The sequence below is a fragment of the Anneissia japonica genome, unplaced genomic scaffold (genome assembly GCF_011630105.1).
Source record: "Anneissia japonica isolate Jap-2015-1 unplaced genomic scaffold, ASM1163010v1 scaffold199_len4679917_cov187, whole genome shotgun sequence".
NCBI lineage: Eukaryota > Metazoa > Echinodermata > Crinoidea > Comatulida > Comatulidae > Anneissia > Anneissia japonica.
Window position 1 is genome coordinate 2583874 of NW_022686322.1, and position 27038 is coordinate 2610911.

General features: G+C 31.5%; 1 protein-coding gene across 1 annotated transcript in view; it reads left to right on the forward strand.

Annotated features, from left to right (window-relative positions):
• Window positions 1-5752: 5752 nt before the first annotated feature.
• The window catches only part of LOC117115724 (autism susceptibility gene 2 protein homolog), a 60923-nt gene continuing 39637 nt past the window's right edge, over window positions 5753-27038 (forward strand). The window contains exon 1 of the mRNA XM_033259648.1: window positions 5753-5848. The gene's annotated coding sequence lies outside the window, so the exon portion shown is untranslated. The remainder of the gene's footprint in view (window positions 5849-27038) is intronic.

Genomic DNA, 27038 nt, shown 5'->3' on the forward strand with positions numbered 1-27038 from the left:
GGACCATTACTAGGATTAATAATTTGTTTTCATTTTGTCAGGAATATACTAGGCCTAGAGGGTAAATATCATTTAATCTAACTTCTATTTTCCCATCTGCTTTTCTTCCTTTTGCTATTCTCCCATCTGCTATTCTACAATACTGCTGTATTCTTCCATCTGCTTGAGAATTCTGATATTGGATTTGGTCTGGAGACCATCTATTGTATGTTACTAGTCAATTCGTAAAGAAAGATTTATGGCAATAATCGTAAGCATGTTTGATCATACCCTGGGGTGCTAATTCTTATAACTATTTCTATTTGTATAATTACTGCATAAGAAATGGAAGTTGTATAATTGGTGTATATACCAGGTCCCGCAACCAACGGGTCATCCCACTTTTTAATGTTGTACCATTAAAACTTTTCTGGATCATTTCTATGTATTTCTCCACACCAGTGTCGTAACCAGGTAGTGCTAACAGTGCCTGAGCACTCCTATTTGTTCAAACATGAAAAAAATAATAGTAATGGAAGTAAATACCCAAGTAGAGTGACTTTAGATGTTAACAACAGCCAATTTATGGTACAGGAATAGCTATAGATATGCTCCGTCCCTTGTGCGCCTTGCGTTATTGTTCAGTATATGTAACTTTTCAATTCAGCACTCCCTTTTTCAAAATAAATATGCCAATGCACATGCTAATATATGACTGTGAACATCGCTAAATTTAAACTCATTATTCCCTCTGTGATAAATTACTTCTGCTTGTTAATTGTTAAGGAATATAATGTTCTCATTTTGGTTTTCATTTGAGGCTAAGTACAACATAAAAAATAAGGTTACATATTTTAAGAATTTTGACTCAACTATATATGATTTTATTTCAAACTCAGTAACAATAATATGACAATCAATCATGTTTATAATGCAGATCTAGTTTGTTTTTGAAAAAGGAAGCTTACTATAAACCTCTTCTATCTACCCGATTTAAGAGATATTAATTTTAATATTTAGAAGCAGGGAAGGTTTTAGAGATCAAGCATCTGCATTATCACAAAAGCTGTACGTTTCAGAAAGTCTGTTAATAGGAACGTGACAGTGTCTAGTATCAACCTAAGTGATGAAAAAAGAATAGTTCAGTATGGGAAGTTATCAGGGATGTTGGATTCTCTTTCCCTATGGGTTTTTCATAAAAGATGATTATATTGACTGTAATAATGGTATGTAATTGTACCAATTTTGATTCCTGTGTTGAGTGACAGATTTCCGCAGTTCTATGCAAATATAAATGTCTCACTGCCATTGCCTGTTTGGTTCCTTTTCTCAATTTTTTCTCTCTTAAAATATTATATAAAATTACCATTTAATATTGTCCTGTGGCAGATCTAGGATGGGAGGGTGGGTGCAAAAGGGGAACTTGCATCCAGCATTAGGAAAAACTTCTTAATCTAGCGTTAATTTTAGATTGTGAGAATGAAATGGCTAAAACTGTGGAGGTTCCATGCATCCCTTTTGAATCCCACAATAGGGAAGGAAACACCCCCAAATTCTGCTCTTCAGACCATAAGTTTTTGATTGGCATTTCGTATCCCCTATACACTAGAAAGAAATCATAGATTCTTCCCCACCTTCAAATTAAATTTTACCAGTTACATAAAATGTGAGTCTACCATCAACTTCAGTTGATATTTGTTTCCTAAAAACCACTAGCGCAATACTTTTTTATAGCATCAGTCCTACATCTTGATTACCGGTACTTGAAAAATAAATTTCTATTTATCTATGGCTTCAGTTAAAATTAATGGGCACCAATAACACAGCAATGTAACTAGTCGTTTCTTTATGGATATGTTACATTTTGTAAACTGTTTTGCCTACCTTTTTTGTCTAACAAAATGTATTTTTTCATAGCTTTTTATTGCCTCTTTAGGTAATATACACAATAACCTCAATCATTCCTTTGTAGATGTGATACTTGTGTTAATGTTAACAAAGTATAGTAGACACAAACAAGTTTATATTTCTGGCTTAAAGAATGCTACATTAATAGGCCTACTGTTTAAACTTGTTAATACTTTTTTGTTTTCATAATCTTGTTTTTCCCTACCTCTTTTAATACTTGCCTAAGTAATGCACTGTTCATAATTTTTAACTTCTCTTATGGCTTATTTTTGGCTTAATTTTTCTTTGTAGATAAACATTAATAATACTGTATATGAAAGCATTAACAACATGTCCTTTTTGAATGTGGTATTAAGCCTTGTATTATTTAGTATTTGTTTGTTTTCATAAGTTTTTCTTTTCTGTACCACTTCAATACTTGTCCGACTTATGTAACATTCAAACTTTTTTATCTCCTCTTCATGGATATTTTTGTAATTGTTCATGTAGATAAACATTAATAATACATAATAACTTCACAATCCTGTGTTAGTGAATGTGGTAATATAGGCCTATGAAGTCTTAGTATTTCTTTGTATTCATAAGCTTGTTTTCACTACATTCTTGAATATTTGTCCGACTTTTATGTTCTGTTCATAATTTTTTACCTCCTTCAGGGATTTATTTGTAATTATATGCAGATAAGAATTAATACTTAATAACTGAACAATGTTTCAATTGTGAATGTGGTAATAATTCATCGTATTTATTTATTTTCTTAAGCTTTTTTTTTTTTTACTTTTTCTACTCTTGATCTTGTCTTCAATCTAAACCTAAATATCTATCTCTATACCTGCTCTAAATATTTCCATTATAGCATCCTACTCTACTATAGTTTTGTGATTACAGAATTCTTATACATAAGCCAACATTTCACAGACTATATTAACAAGTCAAATAGTCCTTGCTATTTTTGTTTGTTTTATTTTTCCTGTGCATATTAGTCTATCAGTTTTTAAAATTCTTTATTGAGTTGAAAGGAACTTAGTAGAAAAATGGAAAATGACAACACAAAGTAAAAGTAACTGCGAATCTACCTAGATAAAATTAGGAGTATGGTGCATTTTTCCAAGATCTTTAATGTAAACAATTACCTGTACTACATCATTACATTTCCTGTACTTGCCGCTGTTTATTACCAAGTTGGACTTGTTCTAATTGATGTCAAGGTAATGTCTGGTTGCCATAATGGAATTAATTTTATTTGGAACATGTAATGCTTTAGCTTAGATTAACAGTTAAAATTTATAATATTCAAATTTTGAATCTGCTGGTATTTTTTATATTTAATAAAAAATGTTATGCCTACCATTTGTTTATTTTGGGTATACTCTTATACCCAAAAAATATACCTAATAAAACCCATAAATTTTAACATTTTATGTGTGTGTGTGTGTGCGTGTATGTATATATATATATATATATATATATATATATATATATATGTATATATGTATATGTGGGTGTATAGACTAGTATATGTGGGTGTATAGACTAGTATATGACTCAAGAACATCAGGAGGATAGTGCTTTGCAGACTACAAAACAAATTTATATAAAAGTATGAAACAAGCAATCACATTTTTTCTTTTAATATCGGTATGTATAATATTATATACCTCATACAGATTCTAGCCATCTGATTGGTTAAGAAGCAAGCGATAGAAAGTACTATACCTCTGAGAAAGTGCTATTCCCCTGGAAAATAGTATTTTTTGCCCTGTCGTTTGGTGCAAACTCTAGGCCCACCATCCCACTGATGCTAGAGGGGACTGCGACCTCTATGACAAATGAGATTGGCCCTTGACCGCACCACGGACCAGTGAGTAGACAATAAACAATAATTATGGAGGCTGTCAGTTCGAGCTCCAGGTTGAAGGACTAGCCTAGGCTTGATGAAGCCGATAGCAAAAACACCAAAAGACAAATTGAATATGCCTTGCAAATGTTTGACAAATATTGCATGAAGATGGGTGCTATTGAAATTGAGTAAATGAGCAAAGAAGAGCTAGACACACTCTTTGATCGCTTAGGCCCTATTTAGTAGGCCTCTAGGCTAAACTAGGAAGTAAGTACTTTTTTAGGCCTCGTAGAATCTATGTATGAGGCATATAAAGCAAATATTGACTGCTGTAGATTCGGGGAACGGTGAAATCTATTGCCCCTCGATGATGGGAGACAGTAGCCTATCTTCCCTTGGGCCTTTGGGAAGATGGTTACGATCTCCACATCATCAAGGGGCAATAGATTTTACCATCCTCCTCATGAGCAGTCAATATTAGTATACTATGGAACAGTAATAAATATTTTGATACATATCATTTTGACTTTTGACTCACTATAATGTTTTCCAATGAATATTTCGATGACTACTGTACTCTGTCAACATGATATAAAAAAATTATATAAATCGTGGTACAATATACAGATAAATTGTTAACCGTATTGTGGTAATGCTGCTGTTACATAGAAATTGCTTTTACAGTAAAAGAACATCAAATGAAGATTAGAAAAACAAAAATAAAAATATCAACACCTTACATAACAATGGTACAGCCATATATTGTGTATTCTTTGATTGTTACTGTTAAGATATTAAAGTAACCACTCTCATTACTTATAATTCGTTTTTTAGTGGCATTTGTTAATTGCTCAATTAGACTTGCTTTGCTGTTTTTTTGGGTTTTTTTTGTTTTTTTTTTTAGCTTTGGCAAATAATGAACAAGTTCGAATCAAGGATGATATGGACGAGCCCTCACCCCCCCCCCCCCCCAAAAAAAATAATTTTTTTTTTTTAAATGAAGGGAGAGAGGATAGAATCATATAGCCCCCACCTAAACAGTTCACGCGAGTGAGAAATGTTAAGATAGGAAATGAAATTGCATTTTGTAGCCATTACATGATTTTAGGAACAAGTTTGGTAGGTTCAATCATTGGCTAAAATTTTACACTTGTAGTTTGCTATAAATTATCAGTTAAAACCTGATACTGAGAAGTGACTGACAGAACACATCATAAATATTATATTGTTACTGGGGACTCATGATCCAGCTAGATTAGTTAAATGTTCAAACAATTTAATTAGGTTTTATGGATTAAAACAATAAATTCATTGACTGACATCAATAACGATTGGTGATAAACCTTTTATAGTCGGATGTGAAGCATTTTTGTTCTGGTCTTTAGGAAATTATTTTTTTCATTTTATTCAGGATATTCTAATTAATCTTGCAAAAAGTGTTCTTAATGGTAGTTAATAATAGGCCCTATATATTATTTTTTTTATTGTATAATGAGGCATTTTGATAAATGACCATGATTTATAGTTTTCGGTCATAATTAAAATTAATACGCACATTTTTACTTCTGTCTACTCATGCGTCAAGTGGCTATTATAGGCAGATTTCCACTGAACGTGATATATATTTGTTTGACTGTACCGCATTTACTATAGCTTCAGTAGACTGCTAAACAAACAGCAAAATAACATTATATTAATTTTGATTTGTGGATAATACTGTAGGTTGGCAGTTTTTGTTTTTGACCGAGATTGTTGTGCGAACTCCCAATGGTATTGTTAAATAGATCTGCTTGGTTGTGTATATATACTGAAAATGATGCAAACTCCATCAGGTTGTGCACAATTTCTTTTATGCTGACATTAATCATAGTCATTTGTCTGTCTAAGCTGCAACTTAGCACCTCAAGGCTGACATTGTAGCTAATGTGTATACAACATAAATCAGCATAATCTCTTTCATTGTGGGTAGCAAACCCATCAGCATAATGATACTCCCTCAGGATAGGGTAGCCTGAAGCCTGCCTGCAGTATCGCTATTTCTCCTGCCTGCTCTACTCGCCACGACTCTTTTCGCGTGTGAACTGCAGCCTAGGAATTTCTCATTTGAATGTCTCTCTTCAGGTAGGCTTAGATATTTGTGTTTGAGTTTTGAATAGATACATTTGGGTTCGTTGACATTATTGTCACATGACCTACTTGTGCCAGAAACAAATGTAATTGGAGAAATTAGATTACGAGGTGTGCGCTCCTGAAAAAAACATTAAGTATTAATTACTATATAAATTCAGGCCATGTTCAGTTTAATAGAGTGGCCTGTGTTAATGTAGATCATGCTTTCGCTTCGGAGAATAGATACCTTAGACCAAGGTACTCTATTTTAAAGTAATGTACAAACATTATTGACTTGCAGCATAATTTGTTCACATTAATGTCATGCTGTTTGATAATTTCCAACGGTTACATTTAATGAGGTCATGTGCTGTATCATCGTCAATTACAGAATTCAACGTGTTTACCTCCTAATAGTCTTTTATGTGCACCATTCTGTCGGTGTAAATTTCATAAGTTTTACTATTTCAATTTAGTTTATATTTCTTTTTATTCTTTTTTACCTGTAATCGTGTATTTTCGCTTTTTAATGTACTTTTAATGTCTCCCACCAGGGAAATGTAAATAATGTGCAATTTAGATCCATCTACAATACATTATACTGCCTTCTGTTTCCCCGTTATTTATTTATTCATTTACTCATTTATTTTTTATTTATTGTAATATTGTAGTTTTTATGATATAATCTTAATTTTAACTTTTCTGCTTGTAAATTTTTTATGTTGAATATTGAATATTGAATAAATCCATGAATGTTAATTTGTGTTGGATATTAAGCAAGTAAAAATCATATGCAAATATCAGTGTTATTTGCTAGACGGATTTGAAAATCATCTTGCAACACATTGATAATCAACGTTATTTCTTTGAAAATTTCTGCGTTGTTGTGAAGCAGAATCTTATAGTCATAATATGCCAATTCGTGGCTTGAACTGCGCATTCGCGTGTCCAATAATATCCATGGTCAATCAACATAAACTTATGTTGTATGTATGTGATTATGTCGACTGACCTTAATGCGAGCATGCGTAGTTCAAACTACAAATTGCCTTATTAAATAGATTGACTGATAGGTCATTAGTATTTAGCTGCATTTTGCGTGCGCGTAGTAATTGATTTTCAAACTAGTTCCTTGATTGTCAATTTCCAGGTCTCATCACAGATATCTAATAATTGTTGCAAAGTGTGTTAGGGCCATTATATCGTGTATTTTCATTAATCTATTGTGTTATGCAATGATTTGTTGTTGAAAATGTTGTCTATGCCTAAAGGTGAGGCTGATTTGGGGTATGAATCATGCTGGTTAGAGTGGAGGCTAATGTGGTGCATGATATGATGTTTGAGATAGGTGGCATTTCATGCTAAAATTAGGTCAAACATTTTGTACGACTAACAATCAATTGTTGCAGTATAATTCCTTTATTGTTAGAATGTGTAATCAGGAATTAGTCTCTACATCAGTTTAAATTAGTTTAAATTTGGCATGTATTTGGTGTCAGATGCAAATTTTATTCACTTTTTATCCATATTCTGTATGCCAATTATATTAAATCACAAATTTGAATTATGTAATATATTTTAATGTAATTTGTTTTATATAATAAATTTGTTAACTCTGTTACAAAACTCTTTTAATCTTGCTATATTGTTATTTTTAATATATATATAATTTTTTTTTTTATTCGAACATGCTAAGTAAGTGGAAAACTAAAATTATTTGAGAATCTTAAAACTTAACCTACTTATTTATATCTATGAATAGAGTGAAGGTTGCTATAGAAGGCCAGGCAAATATGATGAGGGGAATAGGAAAGAGAGGGCCCAGGCAAGTAAAAAACTGTGTTAGAGGTTAAGGCCCAAGGGTTTAAAGGATATCATTCATTGCAACTGACATCATAGATAAATAATACTATGTAGAAAAAATACCCATGACCTAGTTCTCTTATTTCCATACTTGATTGAAAAAAAAAATAACGTTAACAAATTCTTTGTAAACTGATTCAGCCTGAAAATTTAAATCTGAAGTTGGCAAATGCTGGTAAGAATCTTTCATTGTGAGCATGGTATGCCGGATTAAGCGTTTGCTTTGTTGTTGCATAGAGTATCCAGAGGGAAAAAAATTGGGTAATACAAGGGGTGATTGCCATTGTTGATCGACTTTAAGCTTGACTTATCTTGCGTTCTTTTTCATGCTAACAGCAGTGGGGAGTAGCTGCTGATTGTGTAATTCGCTTGGCTTCAGTCTTTCTCAGTAGATTACTTGAAGTCTATCAAGCCCCTGTTTACCTTGTATATTTATTTATTTATTTATTTATTCTGCCTTTAACGTGATAACACTTTCAGTGACGCAGCACTGATCTCACTAGTGGATCACATGAACAAAAAAGTAGAACAAAAACAAACATAAAAAAAAAATATACAGAAACTTAACTAAAATAAAAAAGAACCAATTCAAATGAATTAAAAAGAAGGCAAGAGAACAGAGGGTGGTCAGAAAGATATAATTAGTTTTCTGTTTTTATCAAAGTTTTGAAATTGTTAAGTTGGAGATCATTTAATTCTATTTTAATTTGGTTTGGAAGTTCATTCCAAGCCTTAGTTGCACGGTATAAGAATGTTCTCTTGCCTTGAGTGAGTTTCCATTTTATCTCCATCAAGGTGTTGTTAGATTTATTCCTAGTGCACTGAGAGTGGCTATTTTGATTAAAAATGAATATATTCATGATCGAATTGTTGTCATATATATTCTTGATCGAATTGTTGTCGTAGGTGCCAAAAGTAGGGCCATAGGCCTATATAATATTTGGTGGATTTAAGCCCTTGCATTCATTCGATTTAGCTTCTTCATGCTGACAATATAATTGTTTATAAGGTAGAACGTAGTTTATTGAAAATTTAACTGCCATTTGTGTCTGTTTCACTATAGAAAGACCTATATATTGGTTCTTTTGATTGCTTTTACAGCAGTTCCTAAATTTGTGTACATATTTAATTCGTCTCTTCTAATTAAAGAATTACTTAATTTATTTAATTTAATTAATAACAGCTGGTTGTATTTTCGAAATGATTGTAAATGAAATTGTGTAGTGTAACCTATCAATTTGTAATAATTTTAAAAACATAATTGTATCTACTTGTTGCAGTATAACAGCGAAGTAAAGTACTTGTAGATCAGGGGTTGAACAGAATGGGCCAGCCAATCAATGAATGTTTAATTAAAGTATTGTAGAAATGTGGAGTATTGATGGGCGTGAGTTGATGAATTGTGTATATCTGAATTTGCAATGGCAAGTTATTGAGTATATTATCGTAACACAATTACAGTGAATGAAACCAGATATGAGGTGACCCAAAATCAACATGAAACAAGTTTTTAGAATGTTATTGATAGAGTTCGCTTCATCGCATTTCCAAACACTGACACCGCGTCCACAATTGACAGCAGTAGGAATTCATTTCTTGATTATTATCGATCGGTTTCAAATTACGATTGTTTCTTTTTCCTGCATTTATGCCCACTTGTATGCAAACAATACATGATGAAAGTCATACAACCTAGAACCTTTTGTGGCCGATTTTTGTCTGCATTGACCGGCGAGAAATCATAGTTCGGTGACTCAACCACATAAGCTTCTGAACACGAGTGTTCGTTTAAAGATTAAAACAGTTAATTAGTTGGTGTCCTATTAGAAATGTCGATAAAGACCACAACGAAATCGTTAGTCGCCCCTACCATTTGTTGTTTAAAAAAACACATTTATTATTACCATAAAGGTCGCATTGACGCGCCATCCAAATTGACTGATATATAGTCTGGGTAAGTTTATTGACACGAGGATAAAGATGGTTATTCTTGCCTTTGATTCTCTTAAAATTAATTTCAACATATTTTCTTTATTATTTCATGAGCTCTCTTAGCTTACCATGAAAGATCTAAAAAAAAATTAACTGCAATTTTGATATAGATCTTGTACTTTATATATTTATTTTGGAAACATTTCCGGTTTTGTCAATGTATGTATTTTTCTTGTACTGTAGTTCAGCTTGTTCGCTTTTTTGTTGTAAATTAAAAAAAATTGTTTTGTCATCAGTTTGATGACCAAAAAAGTATTAATTTAAATATGCAAATAATTTTAACTAATAACAGAAACTTGAACCATATGCCTAATAGGTACTCAAATAAATTCAGAGTTTTGCATTTTTATTGATGTGACAATAAATTATGTCTACATCTATATCTAATATTTTGTGCTTACAGTTTGTTCTATACAGTGCCTTTTAAAATATTCTCAGCATGTATCAGATATATCATAAGAAAATGCCGCATCCCGTAATAACTCGGTCGTTTGCATAGGTCAGACGACTAATTTCTGTACTTCAAAATTTGTTTCCAATTTTTGCATGATTAATAATAAATAATAATATGTCGGTATTTATATAGTGCTGATTGACACTAAAATTACAATTTTAATTAGTATTTCACTTTTAGCGTACTACATATATATCGGATTCTACACATCATTACATCTGAAATATGTATTTAGGACATAGCTTGGCTTGGCAAATGCGGGTCGCTGAAAGTTTTCAAATTGAGTCAACTCTGTGGACTTGTGCACTTAGCCTTACGAAATACTGTTGCGTTATATTATCGTCCGTAATTAGTGTATTATTACGCCGACATACTCTTATGTTATGTGATCATCTATAATCGGTATGTTATTACGCCAACAAAAAATAATGCGTGGTTGGCATTTACACACGTAATCTCTCGTCCATTAGCAGGCTACCCTTAGTCTGTATAAGTCGTGGTCATTAGCAGAGATATTCATTATAAATTGGGGTTGGCCACACTGTAAATAAACTATTTTATAAAGCAAGATTCTTGAGAATATATTCAAATAAATTTTATTTAATATTTTAATAATGAAAATAGTATGAATAGAGAAGAGTGTAATAATAATTAACAACAGATCATAAAATTATTGTAAAATGTATAAAACATAAATTGCACTTGTTTAAAAGTGGGTTTGTTTTCATGCCTGTTTTAAGTATAAACATCCTAGTCTATCATTCATGTGATTGGCAAGCACAGAATATTGTTAAAGCCCTGTCCAGACTATAAAATTTTATTTGACAAAAAAATGTTGTATGCCCATATATAGTCATGATGTGCCTATATATGGTCATAATGTGATGTCATCATGACTTTATTTAGGCAATTTACAGGCCTGTTGTTAGAAAATATCATGCCTCATAAATATAAACATTCTGATCCATAATGCTCATATCTATAGCACATAAGGGAATGAGCAGCATCCTTTAAGAAAATAAGTCGCTTCCAATTTGAGGTATTATTAGTTCATACATGATTGATGTACCAGGACTATTTCCTGACTTTAATAAAAAAAAAATGAAGAGAAATCAAACTAGGCCTAGGAATATAAAAATTGATATCCATATTTATAAAGATAATATGTATAATTGACAGTTAGATTAGATGGTTAATTTTGTATGTCGTTAATTAACAGAGTATATTGATTTTGAAGTAGATACAGTAACTGTAGTTTTTTTTTTTAATTTCATGAACAAGAACTGATATGTTTCTGATTGCTCTTACAATGATATTTGAGTAGAAGGCCAAATAAAAGCAATTCATGTTTCTCGTTCGCTTTTTTTTCTCCAGAAATATGGCTATAGTCACACATCTACTGTAAGCATATGCTAGGATTACATGAATATATACATACTTGAGGATACATAGCTTGCTTCAAATTTGGGGGTTAAAAAGAAATTTTTATTTGACTGGTTGTCTTCATAATCTTTTTAGAGATCTGTTATATTTTTTCAGAAAACATTAATTATAATTTATTCACACAACCATGTAAATGAATTTAAAATGGAGGATAAAAAAATCTTTTAATATATATTCAAATTTTTGTTCGGTTGAAGTATGAAGGTTAAGGTTTATGTTTTTATGGATGTTTTTTATTTATTCCTATATTAATATTAAGCAACATGTCCTTGAGTTGTTGGTTGCAAGATTAATAATGTAGGAGGCCTATAGCTACCATAACAAAAGTCAAACAAAAGATGCATAGTATATTTGAAGTGGTACCACATAAAGATACAAATTTGCATAATGACGAGCGGAACAATACGGCAATGTGCTTAGTCATATTTTTGGTTTATTTTAGATATTCTCAAGGACATTTATGTCGTATTCACACTTCTAATATTGGCTGTAGTTATAATGACATGGGTTAGGCTAATTAAAACAGATATTATTTGCGTCAACTAAAAATGTGGTAGGTCTACTCCTTTTGAAAATAAAATAGGATTGTATTATTTCGCAGGCTTTGCCAGAATTAAATACTGTAGCATAAAATAACTATAACTATTTCAAATTTTAATTGTATTTTTAATGATATCTCCAGCCTTCTGGCGAACTGCTACCTATGCTTGTCCGGTTGTAAGATATCTGCTTTAGTATCAAACCTCTGAAACTTGATTTGTGTGAGACAAGTTTAAAAATTATAGCTGGTTTTGCGCGTCTTGCAATGGCCATGACAAAGTGATTGCTTTTGACATTACTTCGTATCTTTTGTCCTAAAGACTTAATTGGCAATTAAAGAAGTAATCAAAATTATGGGACTTAATTGGCCTATAGACTCTCCAACTTACTTACACCTTTGTTCAATTTTTAGTATCTTATTCCTGAAATGTCTTCAAATAGTGCGTGATCCACACAAAAATCACCATGATCAATTATTTCTAACGTAATCTTATTTGATCGAATACATGTTTTAATAATGTCATTGACTTTATCCATAGGCAAAAGATTTCATTATCTATTTGAATTGAATTAAACTAACTGCATATAGACATGACCAGATATGGGCATGCACACACACACACATAAATATGCTGGCATACGCGACCACACGTACACAAAGCCACGCGTGTACACACATTGCGTTATATTTTCACATTAATATTTATGAGAAGCCATATCTTTTAAATAAGAATGTCATTTTTTTGTGTCTTCAGCTTTTAGATTTTTTTTCCCCAATAAAATTTTTACTGAATGCATTAGGTTCAAATATCGATCACACTTAATCTCTATAGTCATCGCCATCATCTTCATCAGAGCCGTCTCCATTGGCATCATTACCGTTATTTATTCGGGTTCTTTTATTGTCATCATCAACAATATTGTCGAAGGAGCAATTATATAGGCCTATCTTTGATCTTTTAATTTTTTTTTTCTATATTATATATCAATTCAAATAACATAGAATTGAAAGCATCACATGTCTTGCGCAGAAAATGTAACTTTCATTTGAAATTTCTTTTTGCCGGTGGTAATCTGTCGAATCTAATAATCTATTTAAAGACACTTGAGCAAGTTATAGTTCTGAAGGTCAAGTGATTGCCGTGACCAAGGTCAAGTGCTACCATTGATGCTCTTACGACTGTTGCAAGTATTTTGCTGTCTTTAACGTCCAGTTGAGAATCTTTGTTACCGCAAGTGCTTCATTCCGATTACGGATCAGATGCCTCGATGATTCCTAGACTAATTGCTCGCAACTCGAGAGCTGGTAGATGTTTTTAGGACCATCACAACACTTGACTGTAAGAGGCTGTTGAGCAGCATACAGGTAGAGATCAAGAAGATGCCTTATTTGGCTTCAATCTGATTGCGAGCGAATATAGATAACATATATAGGCCTATATAACTAATCCTGGATTGAAGAGCATGGTACTCAATTGGTAGTTTAATAACTAAGTCCTAAAAGTACCAAAATCTTTGATGTTTTATTTAATTTAACTGCTACTCTCAGGTTTCATTTTATTGGTTGTAATGATTTATCTGTGGAGAGCTACAATCTATCCTCTGTGATGTACATAATCATTATTTGATACAAACTTATAAAATATAATATAATATATTAGATTGTATTTAGAGAAAATATTAATAGTTACAATAGGCCTATGTTTTAATAATTTATTGTCAAATTCACTAGATATTATGTAAATCATTAAAAAAAATGTTTAGTAATTAAATTATGTTTTTCTTATAATTTTCTTCATACAATATTTCATTTTATTAGTTTCATATTTTTATCAGAATATATATTTAAAAAATATATATTTAACACCATTGGATTCAAGTATTGCAAAAATTTACATAATGAATACTATTTACTAAAACTCATACTATATTAAGCATATATATAGATAATGTTTGCTGGTGTAATTTTGGCAGTATGTTTCTATGCACAGATATTTGGCTGTTGCAGCAAATGTCTTTGTTTCTGAGTGTGTTCTCTATGGTTTCTGCATCCCTAGTAATTGAATGCCACGGATTAGGTCCTTGGGAAGTTGATTTATAGTAATAAGTGCTTATAATTCTCTAGACTAACATAAATGGCAAAAGAGATACAAGTAAAGGTGTGTGTTTGTGTTACATTAATAAATCATATCCGACAGGAGTATATAGTCGTTTATAATTTTCTAGGTTGTTTACTATATTGCTAAGCAGGAGTGATTATGGAAACTCAATGCTCTGAGCCATGACATTTCATATGGGAAGGGGGAGATAATGGGATAATGAATGGTACTCTAGGACTATAAGTAAGGTGTCCTATTTATTTATCATGTAAGTTTACACTTCTTGAGAATAATTGGATTGTGAAAAACATGAGGTGTGCTTATTTAGAAAAAAAAAAATATATATATATAATTTTATTTTGCGTAGGCCTAATTCTCTGGATACGTCACCGAAATACCTGAAATGGTGGCATTTCCTGACTGGATTATTATCATTTTGACAAAAAATTACGGGAGAAAATTCTGGAAAAGACTTGTGTACAATAAGTCTTGATTTTTCATAGATAACCCACATAAACAAACATATCCTTCAGTCAATCCATCACTTAAATATGCAAACACTTAAAAGTGCCAGAAATGTGGATTTTGCAGCTTTGCATTGTTATTGTTATTTTCTGAAATATGTTTACCCAGGCAATTAGATGTTGACCATATACTGTTGTGGTGACAAGGGTTTAAGCCTTCCTGATGCCTTAAACAAAACAGAACATTGCTTGCACAATTCCTGGCCTAAGTATGTATTCTTACTCAATTGTTCCAAATACAAACTTTAACATCTTGAGCAAATGCTTAGTTTGAGTTTCATTACCTTGACATTTAAACCAGTAGGGCGAGAGTTGTTTTTGGCTATCAAAGCACACACTGAAAGAGAAAGCCTAAACACTCAAACCCCGAACTTCTTTCATCCGTGAATATTTACTCTGGTGTAGTGGACTCAACTTATTTACAGTATGGCTTTGTGACTCGTTCTCACCTCTTTCACTCCCAAAGGCATCAACACAGAGTGAATAGATTTGTTAGATTTGGAGTGTGGTTTGTCGTAGAAGAATTGTTTTTCTGATTAGGACAGCTTTTTAACCGGCACAAGTAGCTCATCAACCGTTTCGTTAGAATCGATAACTACCTCATTGTGCGTATTGATTCTTTTCTGCACATTTACCCTTTGACTAGTAGATGAGCGCTATCACAGGAACATTGTATGTAACATGTTACGTTAAAGGTTAGTTGGCAACCGATTTCTTCTTCGCCAGTAGTCGGCATGTTTTTAATAGCTTACGGTAGACAATTTTTCATTATGATGAAGTTTTTTTTTAAAATAGGAATACAATGTCGTCTATTTAATGGCTTATGACCTTTTTTTAATATTAGTGGGACATAGTTTTATCTTACTTGAACTAAAAAAGATACATGTCGGTTTTCTACTGGTACAACTTTCAGTATTGATTTTCACAGGCTTATAAGTTTTGTTAACACGTGCATTTTATTTATAATTTGCATTTACAAATTAACCTTGTATCCATTTGTTTATTGGCAAAACCATCTGAAGATAGATTATGTGTACAGCTTTTTTTGAATAATTGTTTTCATTTTTTTTCCTTTGGGGTGTTGAAGGCCAATTATGCCTCATGGCCCTGCCCTGGCTGTGTCTTCACTTTGACTATGGTCTAGGCCCTGAGGGGAGAGAATGCAACTTGCAGTTCATAAGGCAACAGTTTGCCAGCTGTTGTTAGACTATCACTTAACCTATTAATTTGTTGCTTAGCATTCTGCGAAATAAAATAACACTATTAATAGCTATAATTACACTCAATTATTCCTTGCTATAACTGCAAGGCTTTCAGGATTAAAGCATAATATCCATAATAAGGATTTTAACTCCTTTTGCCAAATTGATATTTTTGCCAAATCAAAGCATTTCTGTAGTAATAGTAACAAATATGTAAAAGGCTTAATTTTTTAGTGGAATTTGGATTTAAGTAATTAATGTTTACTATTGTTTATGTGATTGCAATGTTGCATCAGCTCAATTGGACTTATATAATTATTTATCGTAGGAGTAAAAGGAAATGAACAAAATCAGTATGATTCATCTCCTATTTTCATTTATTCATATTTATATAATTATTATGGATTTTTTTTTTCTAGATCGTAAGGTTCTTTATTATTTATATATTGCCTATTAATTAGTTAAGCAATATAGTAATTGGATTTCAATAGCTATAGACCTATATATAAAGGTAGTTTGATGATGATTATCATGATAAAAGTGGTTGACCTTTTTATGAACTTATCCTTTGGAATGGTATTTGGTTTAATATTTAAAATGTATTTTAATTCATTTTAAATAAAGTATAGATGCATTTTTATGTAGACCTCCTGCTTATGATTATAAATAACAATTGGCAGGGGCAATAGTTTATTCAGTGAATCATTTGATGAAATCAGACAAATATATGCAATATATTCTCAACTCAATAATTATTGTTGTCTCAATTTTTTATATAAATTAATATTATTTTATTATAATTGTTGAATTTTAAGGAATAGATATTATATTGTTTCATTTCAGTATTGTATAGTCTATTTTTGTTTCTATGTAATATATTTTGCAGAGAAAATGTGTTTGGTAATTACACTAAAGATATAAAGTATTATATTCTGTAGAGTACCATCATTAACATTGATCCCCTTTGGGAAATATAATTGTCTTGTCCTGTTTAGAGTGTTACTAGGTGTATTTCATGTTGCCATTCTTTCTAATACCTCTCTCGCCATCATTCAACACCCTTAATAGGAGATCAAAGCTATGTACTTCAGTCCACATTACTTCTCGCCAGAAATATTGACACTTAATCCACCTAAAAACCTGGATAATCCCAGCGAGACGCTTATATCCCACCTCATTTGCAGGGCTAAGTTGGCTCAGCGAGCTATCGCTCCGCCGGGAGTCTTTGCACAGACCTCCAGAGGTGTAGCTCTCATTTACGACCGGTCCCTCCGGTAAAGAATGCCATTTAAAGTGCCGTATCAATTATTCTACTTGTCATTTACGGGAAGAATATGCTCCCCTCTTGTCTCCTAAAATCCAGCAATTTATGTTCTAAAGGACGCGTAAACCAAACAAGCAGCAGAATGACATATGCCAGCATTAGAGATGGATAAAAACATACTTGTTCAAGCATTAGGAGATAGTCTTCAACCTGGCTGACACCCATTCTCCTTTTATTTACATTCTGTTTCTGAGGTTTGATTGCGGCTTAAACTGTCAGAGAAGAGTAACGACTAGACATTGATCGTGGTATGGATTATACAATTCCAATTTCATTTATTTCATGCATTTTCTACATTGCAATTCTACATCAGAGATTAAACAGCGTACAATTTGCGACTCAGATTGATTCGATTTTCTGCTCATTTTATTGCACATAAAATGTTGAAATGCACTGGGATTTAGATAGTTTAATACTTACCTATTTAAACTAACGACTATTAAGTCAATTATCTTGATATTTACATGAAAATTGTCTTACAGCTTTGATTTATGAAACACCTTTTCTGTTTAAATGTATTGATTTCAATTTTCCTTACTTATATACTTCTACATCATTAAAAAAAAAATACTTCTGCATCATTAAAATAGGTATAAATCAAATTATTCCAAGTAATCTTCAATATAATTTTCTGAAAATATAATTGAGAAACATTAAAAATATATAAATATATATTTAGGGAATTACAACAAAACTAGTAAAATTAATCAATTTTGAAAACATTGTTCTTAGTATGCTTATTGTTAATCATACACATTCATGTTTTTCTCAGGACAATGAACTGTTTTCAATCATCAATATTTCCATTCCTTGTTAAATATCATCATCATCCATCACCAATATCATCCTTATCATCACCATTCATGTTAACGATTATCACCATCATTCATTATTATCGTCATCATCATCATTAACATCTACATAATCTGACATATGGTTTCATCATCATCCATTACTAATATCATCGTCAATATTGTTAATGATTAGGCCTATAACCATCATCCATTATTATCATTGTCATCATCATAATCAGCATCCTTATTATATACATATTTATCTGTGACATGGTTTGATATTAATATTCTACGTTGCAACCTGCTTCCTTAGATCAGTGATATTTTTTTAATAGAGTTCCGTTTTTACCCGAAACCATGCCGTGTATCTCTGAAACAGATCAATTTATATTTTTTTACTTATGAATTTTTTAGTAGTATCCAATTCCTCTGAGAAATATGTCCTGTATCCATCTTTATTCCTCCCGTCTTTAGCGATACAATCGGATTATAAATTTTGACATTCTAATATCACAGATTATTTGAATCCATTATTAAAAATTAAAGGAATTATGGCAAAAATGAAGTCTAGAAAATTGGATCGTTTTTCCTACGGTCTTGTCTCTAATGCTTCGGACTATAACTGGCATATTGCTCTGTTGTATTGTCATATTCAATTTAGTATATAGCTTGGAAATTGTAGATTAGCGGTGTACATTGCAAAGAATATATTTCAGATCCTGCGGTGGCATATTGAGTGATAGTCTAGGGTTTCCAGTCTTCAATATGAAGTTGCATTCAAGAAATTGGCAATGACAAGAAGAGAAATATTACTATCTATGCTGAATGGGAGATAATTTATGAAGATTAAAGCGGTCATTAGTATCTTTATTGTAAGAGTTTTCAGAACATTAATGATTATTAGCAAGCATTTGGGTGTATCTGTATCAGAAAGCCTATCGTAAAGTTTATATGTATTGGTATATATCTGTGTTCATTTTCGTAGCAATATATACTCAGTATTTAACTTATAAATCCTATAGTGACACACAATCTATATAGTACGGTACAATTTCTATTTAAAACATAAAACAAGTGCATCAGTATATTTGTGTCGGCAATGTATGTACCAATGGGCCATATCCAGAATTTCTGTGCCACAAGTTGAGGAATTTATTTAAAAATTCCTGAATATTAATTATATATCAGGTATCATGCAAATTTGACTACATTATTATTGTACATAATGACAACCTTAAGTCAATGTCTGCCAAATGTCTTTGAAAAGACGGCTATTTGTACCAGTACCAGTACTAGTTGGCCTACATATTTGCTTTTTGCAAGAATTGCTGAAGAATTTAAGTTATTATTGCATAAATTTTCCACTTATCATAGAAACATTTCAATATCTTGTGAATAAATTAACATATTTTGTACTATGGGATTTTACAAGATATCATTTATAGTACAAAATATTTTGTGCCTATAATTTTAGGGGTTTTTTTAAAATTTTTTACATTCCTAATAATATTGTGGAAGCAACAAAAACCACCAAAAGTCCAAATAGAAGCCTGGAGTGGAGTTAGAAACAGATTCCCTTCCTGGAAGTGTCAGGATTCTAAACTCAAAGAAAGACTGATAATTGCATTATTTTGTCCTGTATAAAAGTGAAATAGAATTTTTCTTAAGTACTTTATTAACAACTACAAAAAAACGTAATCCTTTGGAATTGTCAGCAATCCTTGATGGTTATGAAAATTAACGAAACAATTACTGTAAGACAATTTCGAAGCCTATCGTTTTGATCAAGAAAAGCCATGTTAAGTGGTTGTTAAGAATGGATGTTAGCAGTTAATAGCATCCAGTTCTTTTCTTCTTAATCTTAACGGAATGATAAATAGTGTTGTCCATCTCAACGACTATACTGAACACACGTGGAAATTCACTAAGTGAAGTCGACATCCGCACACGTGAGAGCATTCGCCGATGAAGGTCACACTGTGCCCTATATCAAATAATATATACTCTGAAATCGGAGATTAGTTAAAGATTACAGTTAATGGCAAGAAAAAAAAAGCAGATGAAATATAAATGGAAGGTGTTTTTTATATGGAATGTTTACGAAATGGATTAAAGGAGCTGGTAATTTTTTTTATAGATATATATTTTTAGCAACATAAATTATTATTCCTAAAAGTTAATTATCCAGGGGCAACTTAATTTAACATGTTTCTCGCAACTTGTTACATGGTATTGTTGTTCTAGATCTGCAAAATTTGATGTTATTTTGGCCTCTTTTAGAGAGACCCCCATTCCCTTGTGATATATAATAATAATGAATTATTTTGTAAACATTTACTAGTTATTTCCTTTCCTAGGTCTCTCAAGTCAGGGTCAAAATACTCCTTTATGAAAAAGAAATCTGTAGAGGAAAATTTAACTTATGTTCCAAGTTTTTATATTAATCATATTAATTTATTTTGATGGATAAGGTCAAGGTACAAGCTACATATTAATTTTAGAAAATTAAATAATTTAGATTAATTTGTGTATGACGGGAGAGATGGAGGTCACGTTATTCTTGTTGATATATTAAAAAATGACAAAAACACAACTGTAATAATATGAACTTGTATGTATGTATGTAATTGTATAAATAAGTTTTTTTTTTTATCTGTGAACAAACAAACTAGAGTTTCAAACCAAATATTTTACTATGTTTGACAGAAAAGACTGAATTGAATATGAATTTGTATTTCCAACATTTTATACAGTGAGCCACAATTCATCTTTTAATGCATGGTGTAAATATAAACATCCTATGCTGTACAAGCAGTGATTAGCTAGAAATGCCCACTGAGCATTGAATATGTGCAGTAACCACATGAGCGTGCAAGAATTCCACTTAAGTTATTCTGCATGGCTTAGAGAGTGACTCATAAAACTTCATAATTAAGTTTGATTTTGAATATCAATTAGCAATTGAGCAAAGTCATTTATGTTGATGCCAGGTTAAAGATATTTTTACAAGTTAATAAAAAGTGAAAGGTGATTAATAATAATTATTAATTATTCATTGTAGTTGTTTATAGCTACGTACATTTACTATCCATTACTTATATTTGCATCTTCATCATCCTAGTCAAAACAAATGACAAACATGTAATTTTTAATTATAATTATAAATTTACTAAATTCTATAATGTGTTTACTACATTTCTTTTATAAAGAGTTTACCCATTGATCACTAAATATCAGAAAGGTGGTTTATTTTCTCTTTTTTTTTTTTTTCTTTTTTTTTTGTGGTATGGGGTGAATGATTTATTTCCTATATTTCATCACTGTGGTAGGCCTAAGAGAAATGTAATCATTTATGTTTGTTTTTTCTAATTGATCAAAATTGGGTCATATCTAGAACAATGATTATAATGCAATTATATTAAATATTTGCTACTAAATAATTTCAAATCATTTAATCCTCATTACCTCAAACCAAAACTATGATAAATTAGGCTTGTTTTTTAGGATTTTTCCTCTGATTGAAGCAGTAAACAGGTCAAATGTTAAAACCATTGGGAGTTTGTGACTTATGACCTATGTGTGTGTTAATATTATTTGCGGAATTTGCATCCCAAAAATATCTAAACCACACTCAAATCCGTCCGGATCCAGTCATTCAGCAGGTATTACTGGAAAGGAATTTGAGGCTTAGGGAGAACTCTACACATAAATCCGGCATTTAATGGAAAAATTTCTCGGGGAATTAGTTGGAGATCATAGTTGTAATGAAAAGTCTTCTCAGGGGACTAGTAGAAGGCTGAGTATAATCCAGACGAACGCACATGGTGAATAACACAGGCATAACACCTTAGTTCGCTTATTATGCTAGACCCCTGAAAATCAACAACTACAGATTGGTGTTGTTAGAGCTCGTCATTGGACTATTAGTCTGTACGCTCTCCTTTAGTTACTCCACCGGATGGCATTAATGTTAGATGGCCGTTTTATTACTCATGTTGGATTTTGAGCAAGCTATTGTTTTTGTTTCTCGCAGCCAAGAATAGACTTGAAGCTTGCTGTGTTATCTTTAAGCGTGGTTGTTGTTTCATCTCTGTTTTCTTTTTATGTGAATTATTATTATTATCAAACTGTTTTTCCTGGTTCATGTTTTGTTGCTATATTGAGGAATTACTCATGTCTTACTCACATCGTATCTCGGAATAAACCCTCCATTTATCTGATCACTGTTTTGCTTCTAGTCATTTCATAATGGTACAGAAAGCTGATGGATATAGTGGAATTTAATTGTTGTGTTTACCTCCTAGTTATATAAACATGTTGATTTGTAAGTATATGTCTATAATAGCATTCGCATTTTTTTGTTTTAACCATTAAACATCGTTCCTAGCCTAGTATTTAAGTTCACCCAAGCAAACATAGCGTAGGAAGCTTGCCTATGCTTAAGTACTAATAGTTAACCCAACCACACACATTAAATGATTTGCCTATCTGCTTGTTCAACCCCTTTACAACAGCCACGTAGGCCATAGGTTTTAGCATCTACATAGAATTTTTTTTAAGAACTTATAGTTTGTTTGCTTGTTAAGATCACATATTACATGCCATTAATTAAAGATTTATTATTCAATGTCCGGTCTAATTGCCTGAAACATCAACATTATAATTACTTGTCAGTTCTGATCAATTTTGGATCGTTCATTTTAAGGATGTTGGTAATATTGTGCAGTGCAGTTTCCTTGGAAATATGATAGTCTTAATTTTTCCAGAATCAGTTTGCACTCAACAGTGTTTCCTATATTCTATACTAAATGTTTTTTTCTACAGTAGATTAGAAGATTGATGTTTTTAGTTTTGGTTTTTTTTTCTCTGAATCCATATTATTAAAAAAAATAATATTTAATAAATTTATCCAATTGGTATAGTTTCTACTATTATTGACATATTGAAATTCATTACATTTTTACTGTAATTATTTTTAATAATTAATAATAAATGTCCTTGTGTATACATAAATAGTATGGTCGATACACATCTTTGCATATAAATAGAAAACAATGAAACTACACTTACACAAAATGGAACTAATCTATATTTATTATAGGCCTATAATATCCATTTGAGAGGAAGTGCACATAAAGTTGTTCGCATTGAAATGTCTGCCCACTAATGCCAACCACTTGGCTCGGATCGAGGACTTGTCACCGACTCTCTCGACTACATCTTAAGAAGTTTTAACGCGGACGAATAAGCTTAAGGTCGGCTTAGGTGGCATTATCTATCTAGGGCTCTTGAAAAAATCCTCAACTTTCACGCTTATTAGGGAAGTAGTAAACAGTTGGAACATGTTCGTTACTGAACTCACTTGACGACGTATGCCGTGTGCTCGTTTGAAACCCTAATCCGGGATTTACAACGGAGGATTGATGACGCCACATGACAGAGAGGCTTCGATCTTATCCAGCTTTCGTAGTCATCTTTTAAGGGCTGTTACGCCTCCCTCTTCCTCTATCAATTGAAAATATTCCATTTCTAACTGAGTAGGAGTATTTAAGAAGGTAATTCTTAAGTTTTTTATTTCAATTATTTGTTCAGGTAAAGAGCAATTGCTGTGTTGACTTCTTTTGACCTCTCTGTCCACTTTAAAAACATGACATAGTAGTTTTATACAGTAACCTTATGTGAATATAGGAACATTTTAATTTAAATATTTTATGATATACCAACTACAACATTTTAGTATTTAGTTTAAGTTAGTTTTATACAGTAATGTGAATATAGGAACTTTTATTATTTTATGTAAATATTTTATAATAAACCAATGACAGCATTTTAGTTTTTATTTTCAAAACAAAATAACCAACTCGATGTAAAATGGCATTTTACTGTATGCTGATTTATACACTATTGACACAAGGCTTATTTTCAGATTATAATATTTTAACTTTTGTGACTATGAGATGATCTTAACTGTGCAAGTTGCTATTCTAATAATAATAACGACATCTTATAAGGCACACGTATCCATCTCAGTCAGCTGCTCGCGGTGCCATTTCCACCTTCGAAGAGTTGCAGTCTTTTCTGCATTTTCATTTATTATTTATTATTATTAGGCCTATTATTTTTTAAATAATTAAATAATATTTCTTATATGTATACATATGTTATCAACTTAACTTTATTAAGTTTATAATTGAGGATGTTTGGACCATCATTTATAATTATTTATTCTTATTAGCTCAATCATCATGACTTTTAATTTGTCTCTTATTGTATTCTGCTTGGGTGGAGGTTACATTTGCCTAATTGTCCTCTAACCTAATTTCAAGTCATTGTCATTGGTTACAGCTGTTTAATAGTAAACTGCTTGGCATACTGTGACCCTATTCTGATTCCAGATGTCGAAATCCCAAATCGGGAATAAAATAGATTAGACAACCAAAGTATATTGCAATACTAATCTAATAATATAGCCTCTCAAATGGAGTAGGATTTTTCTACAATGTCATCTGAGGATAATTTCTATAATTTCTATGTTTTTGTTAATGTCTACATAATAAATTCAAACTCTAATTTATATTCTGGTCCATCTGATTTTTTTTTTATAGCGCTCTTAAACCTTTTTTTTCCCCCAAGAGATCTTTTTGTTTACATGTGATATAAATCATACCATTTTAAGATTTTTACCATGCAATTTTGAAATTAAATTATTATTATTTTTTTTTTTTTTTAATGTGCAGTTTATCAGAGTAATTGTAGAATAAAATTTCAGTCTGGAAATATTTTTTACCTTGATGGGTTGTTCATAAATGAAGCAAGTAATTCTGTCGTAGTTGATAAATCTATCTACTCTGGACTGAAGAGGGCTCCATAGAGATAATAAGACATGAGATGCTAACAAGACAAGACATTCAAATTGAACTAAAAAGACCCATAAATCAAGCGTAGTGGTTAAAATGCTCACCTGCTTGTACCTGTAATTCCTAAAGTCATTGATATTGTCTCTAAAGTAGAAAGTTAATTCCACACTTAAAGCCTTATTAATGCAACCTATCATAGGACCATGTTACGCTAAGGAAATTTTTATCTTGCACTGACTATCAAAGCCGATATTCACATACTGTTCATGGGATGGGAATTACTATTAGTTGCCAAAAATTGTTTTTTTGGTGTAATCATTGGTAATAATGCTTTTGAACTAGCCTTAAAATTGTGATACCATTTTTTCCTTTTTTTAATGGAAGGCAGCCACAAAATATATTTTATTTATAAACCTTTAAAAGTACCTGCAACTATGGCTGTAACAAAAGCATGAACCACTTCAAAGCCCGTCAACAGTATAAGCTTGGGTATCTAGGCGTGGCTGGGCAGGGATAGTCAGTATGTGGATTGAACTCACGACCGCACGGTTCAGAACTTGAATAGAAATCGCTACGCCACATCACCTTCTCTTTTTGGATTTGGTGGCACCTTAGACTAAGCTGATAAACACTCTGAAAGTAGGATTGAGGCCTGAATGGCTCAGGGCCAACAATTTGCGATTTCTGCTTTTTTGCATTACTAGAGCAAAGCCGACCTCTTGAGATGGCTCTTCATGGCTGGTGTAATTTGCATTTTTTATTTCAATCATAAAAGTAGCAGGTTACTTTCTGTTGGATGAGAATGAAAAATTGAAAATAGTATTTAACTTATTTCCATAGTTGTTGATTCCTGAAAACAACAGCAATGGTTTGAGAACTAATTCTGTCTCCCTTGTATGTAACCTTACATTTATGGTGTGAGTAATTATAATATCAAATTATTATCATTGTAATTCATTCTAAAAATGAAAACTATGTTTTAGTGGAACTGTTCCATTAATATGATTTCAAATTTACCTTTAATTTTAACATTCATCTGAAATTAATTTTACAAAAAGTTCAGTTTAGTGTAATAAATATATTTTCATTCTATTTTAGTATTATATTGTAAATAGGAGCTTAGTTTAATGTGGCATTGAGTAAAATTGATTGTCTCGTAGATTGGCACAGTATTAATATTTATGAATAAGCAACTATAAAGAAACTGAATACTGTTGTGAGAAAAATATGAGGCTTTGGAGAGATAGATTTCATGTGACAAATATAGAATTCACTTCATATTAACTATCAAAAATTACAGTTTTGTAATTTACAACTTGCAATGCTATGATTATTTGACATATTTGTTGCCGTCAGCCTATCTGCATTTTTTTATATTAACAGTGTGATAATTGTGTATATCATATGATGTAAAACTACTATAGATATTTTGCAGCAATGCATTCGAAGCAATAACTGGATTGTGGCTGATTGACATGCCCTCTGATTTTCACCTTGCCCAGAGGCTGTAATGTAGTAATATGTTAATGTTCGTGAATTGTATACTCTATACATAAATGTCCCCAGGGTGCCCCTTGATGCTTGTACTCCGGCACTTTCAGGTGTATACCATGCACTCAGGTGTCCCTGAAGTCTTGTGTTCTTGATCAGATGTTTTATTATTTATACAAGGAATTCTTTCATTAGTCAGTATTTTAACTTTTAAAATTAATGCCGATTGTTATGTAGGCCTATAATGTACTACACTTTTTTTTGTATAAGAACACTGAGGCTGAAATTGCTTAAAAATTAAGAACAAAATAAGAACACATTGAGGATAAGGTAAAATGCCGAATGAGGTTTTTAAATTTTTTTTAAATAAAAAAAAACAAAACAAATCTCATCTGTACCTTAATGTGCAATAGCTGTGACTGTGTAATACCCTCTGTACTATTGTCTTCTATGGTTTAAATTTGTGTAAAAATAAGAACATTTTGAGCCTGAAATCGATCAAAAAAATGTTTACTGGTTCTTATAAAAAAAAGAAAAGTGTATTCTGCTAATTCTACCACCTACCAATACTAATTATTACTAGTGCCACCAGCGGAATTTATATTGGCGTATGAATTAA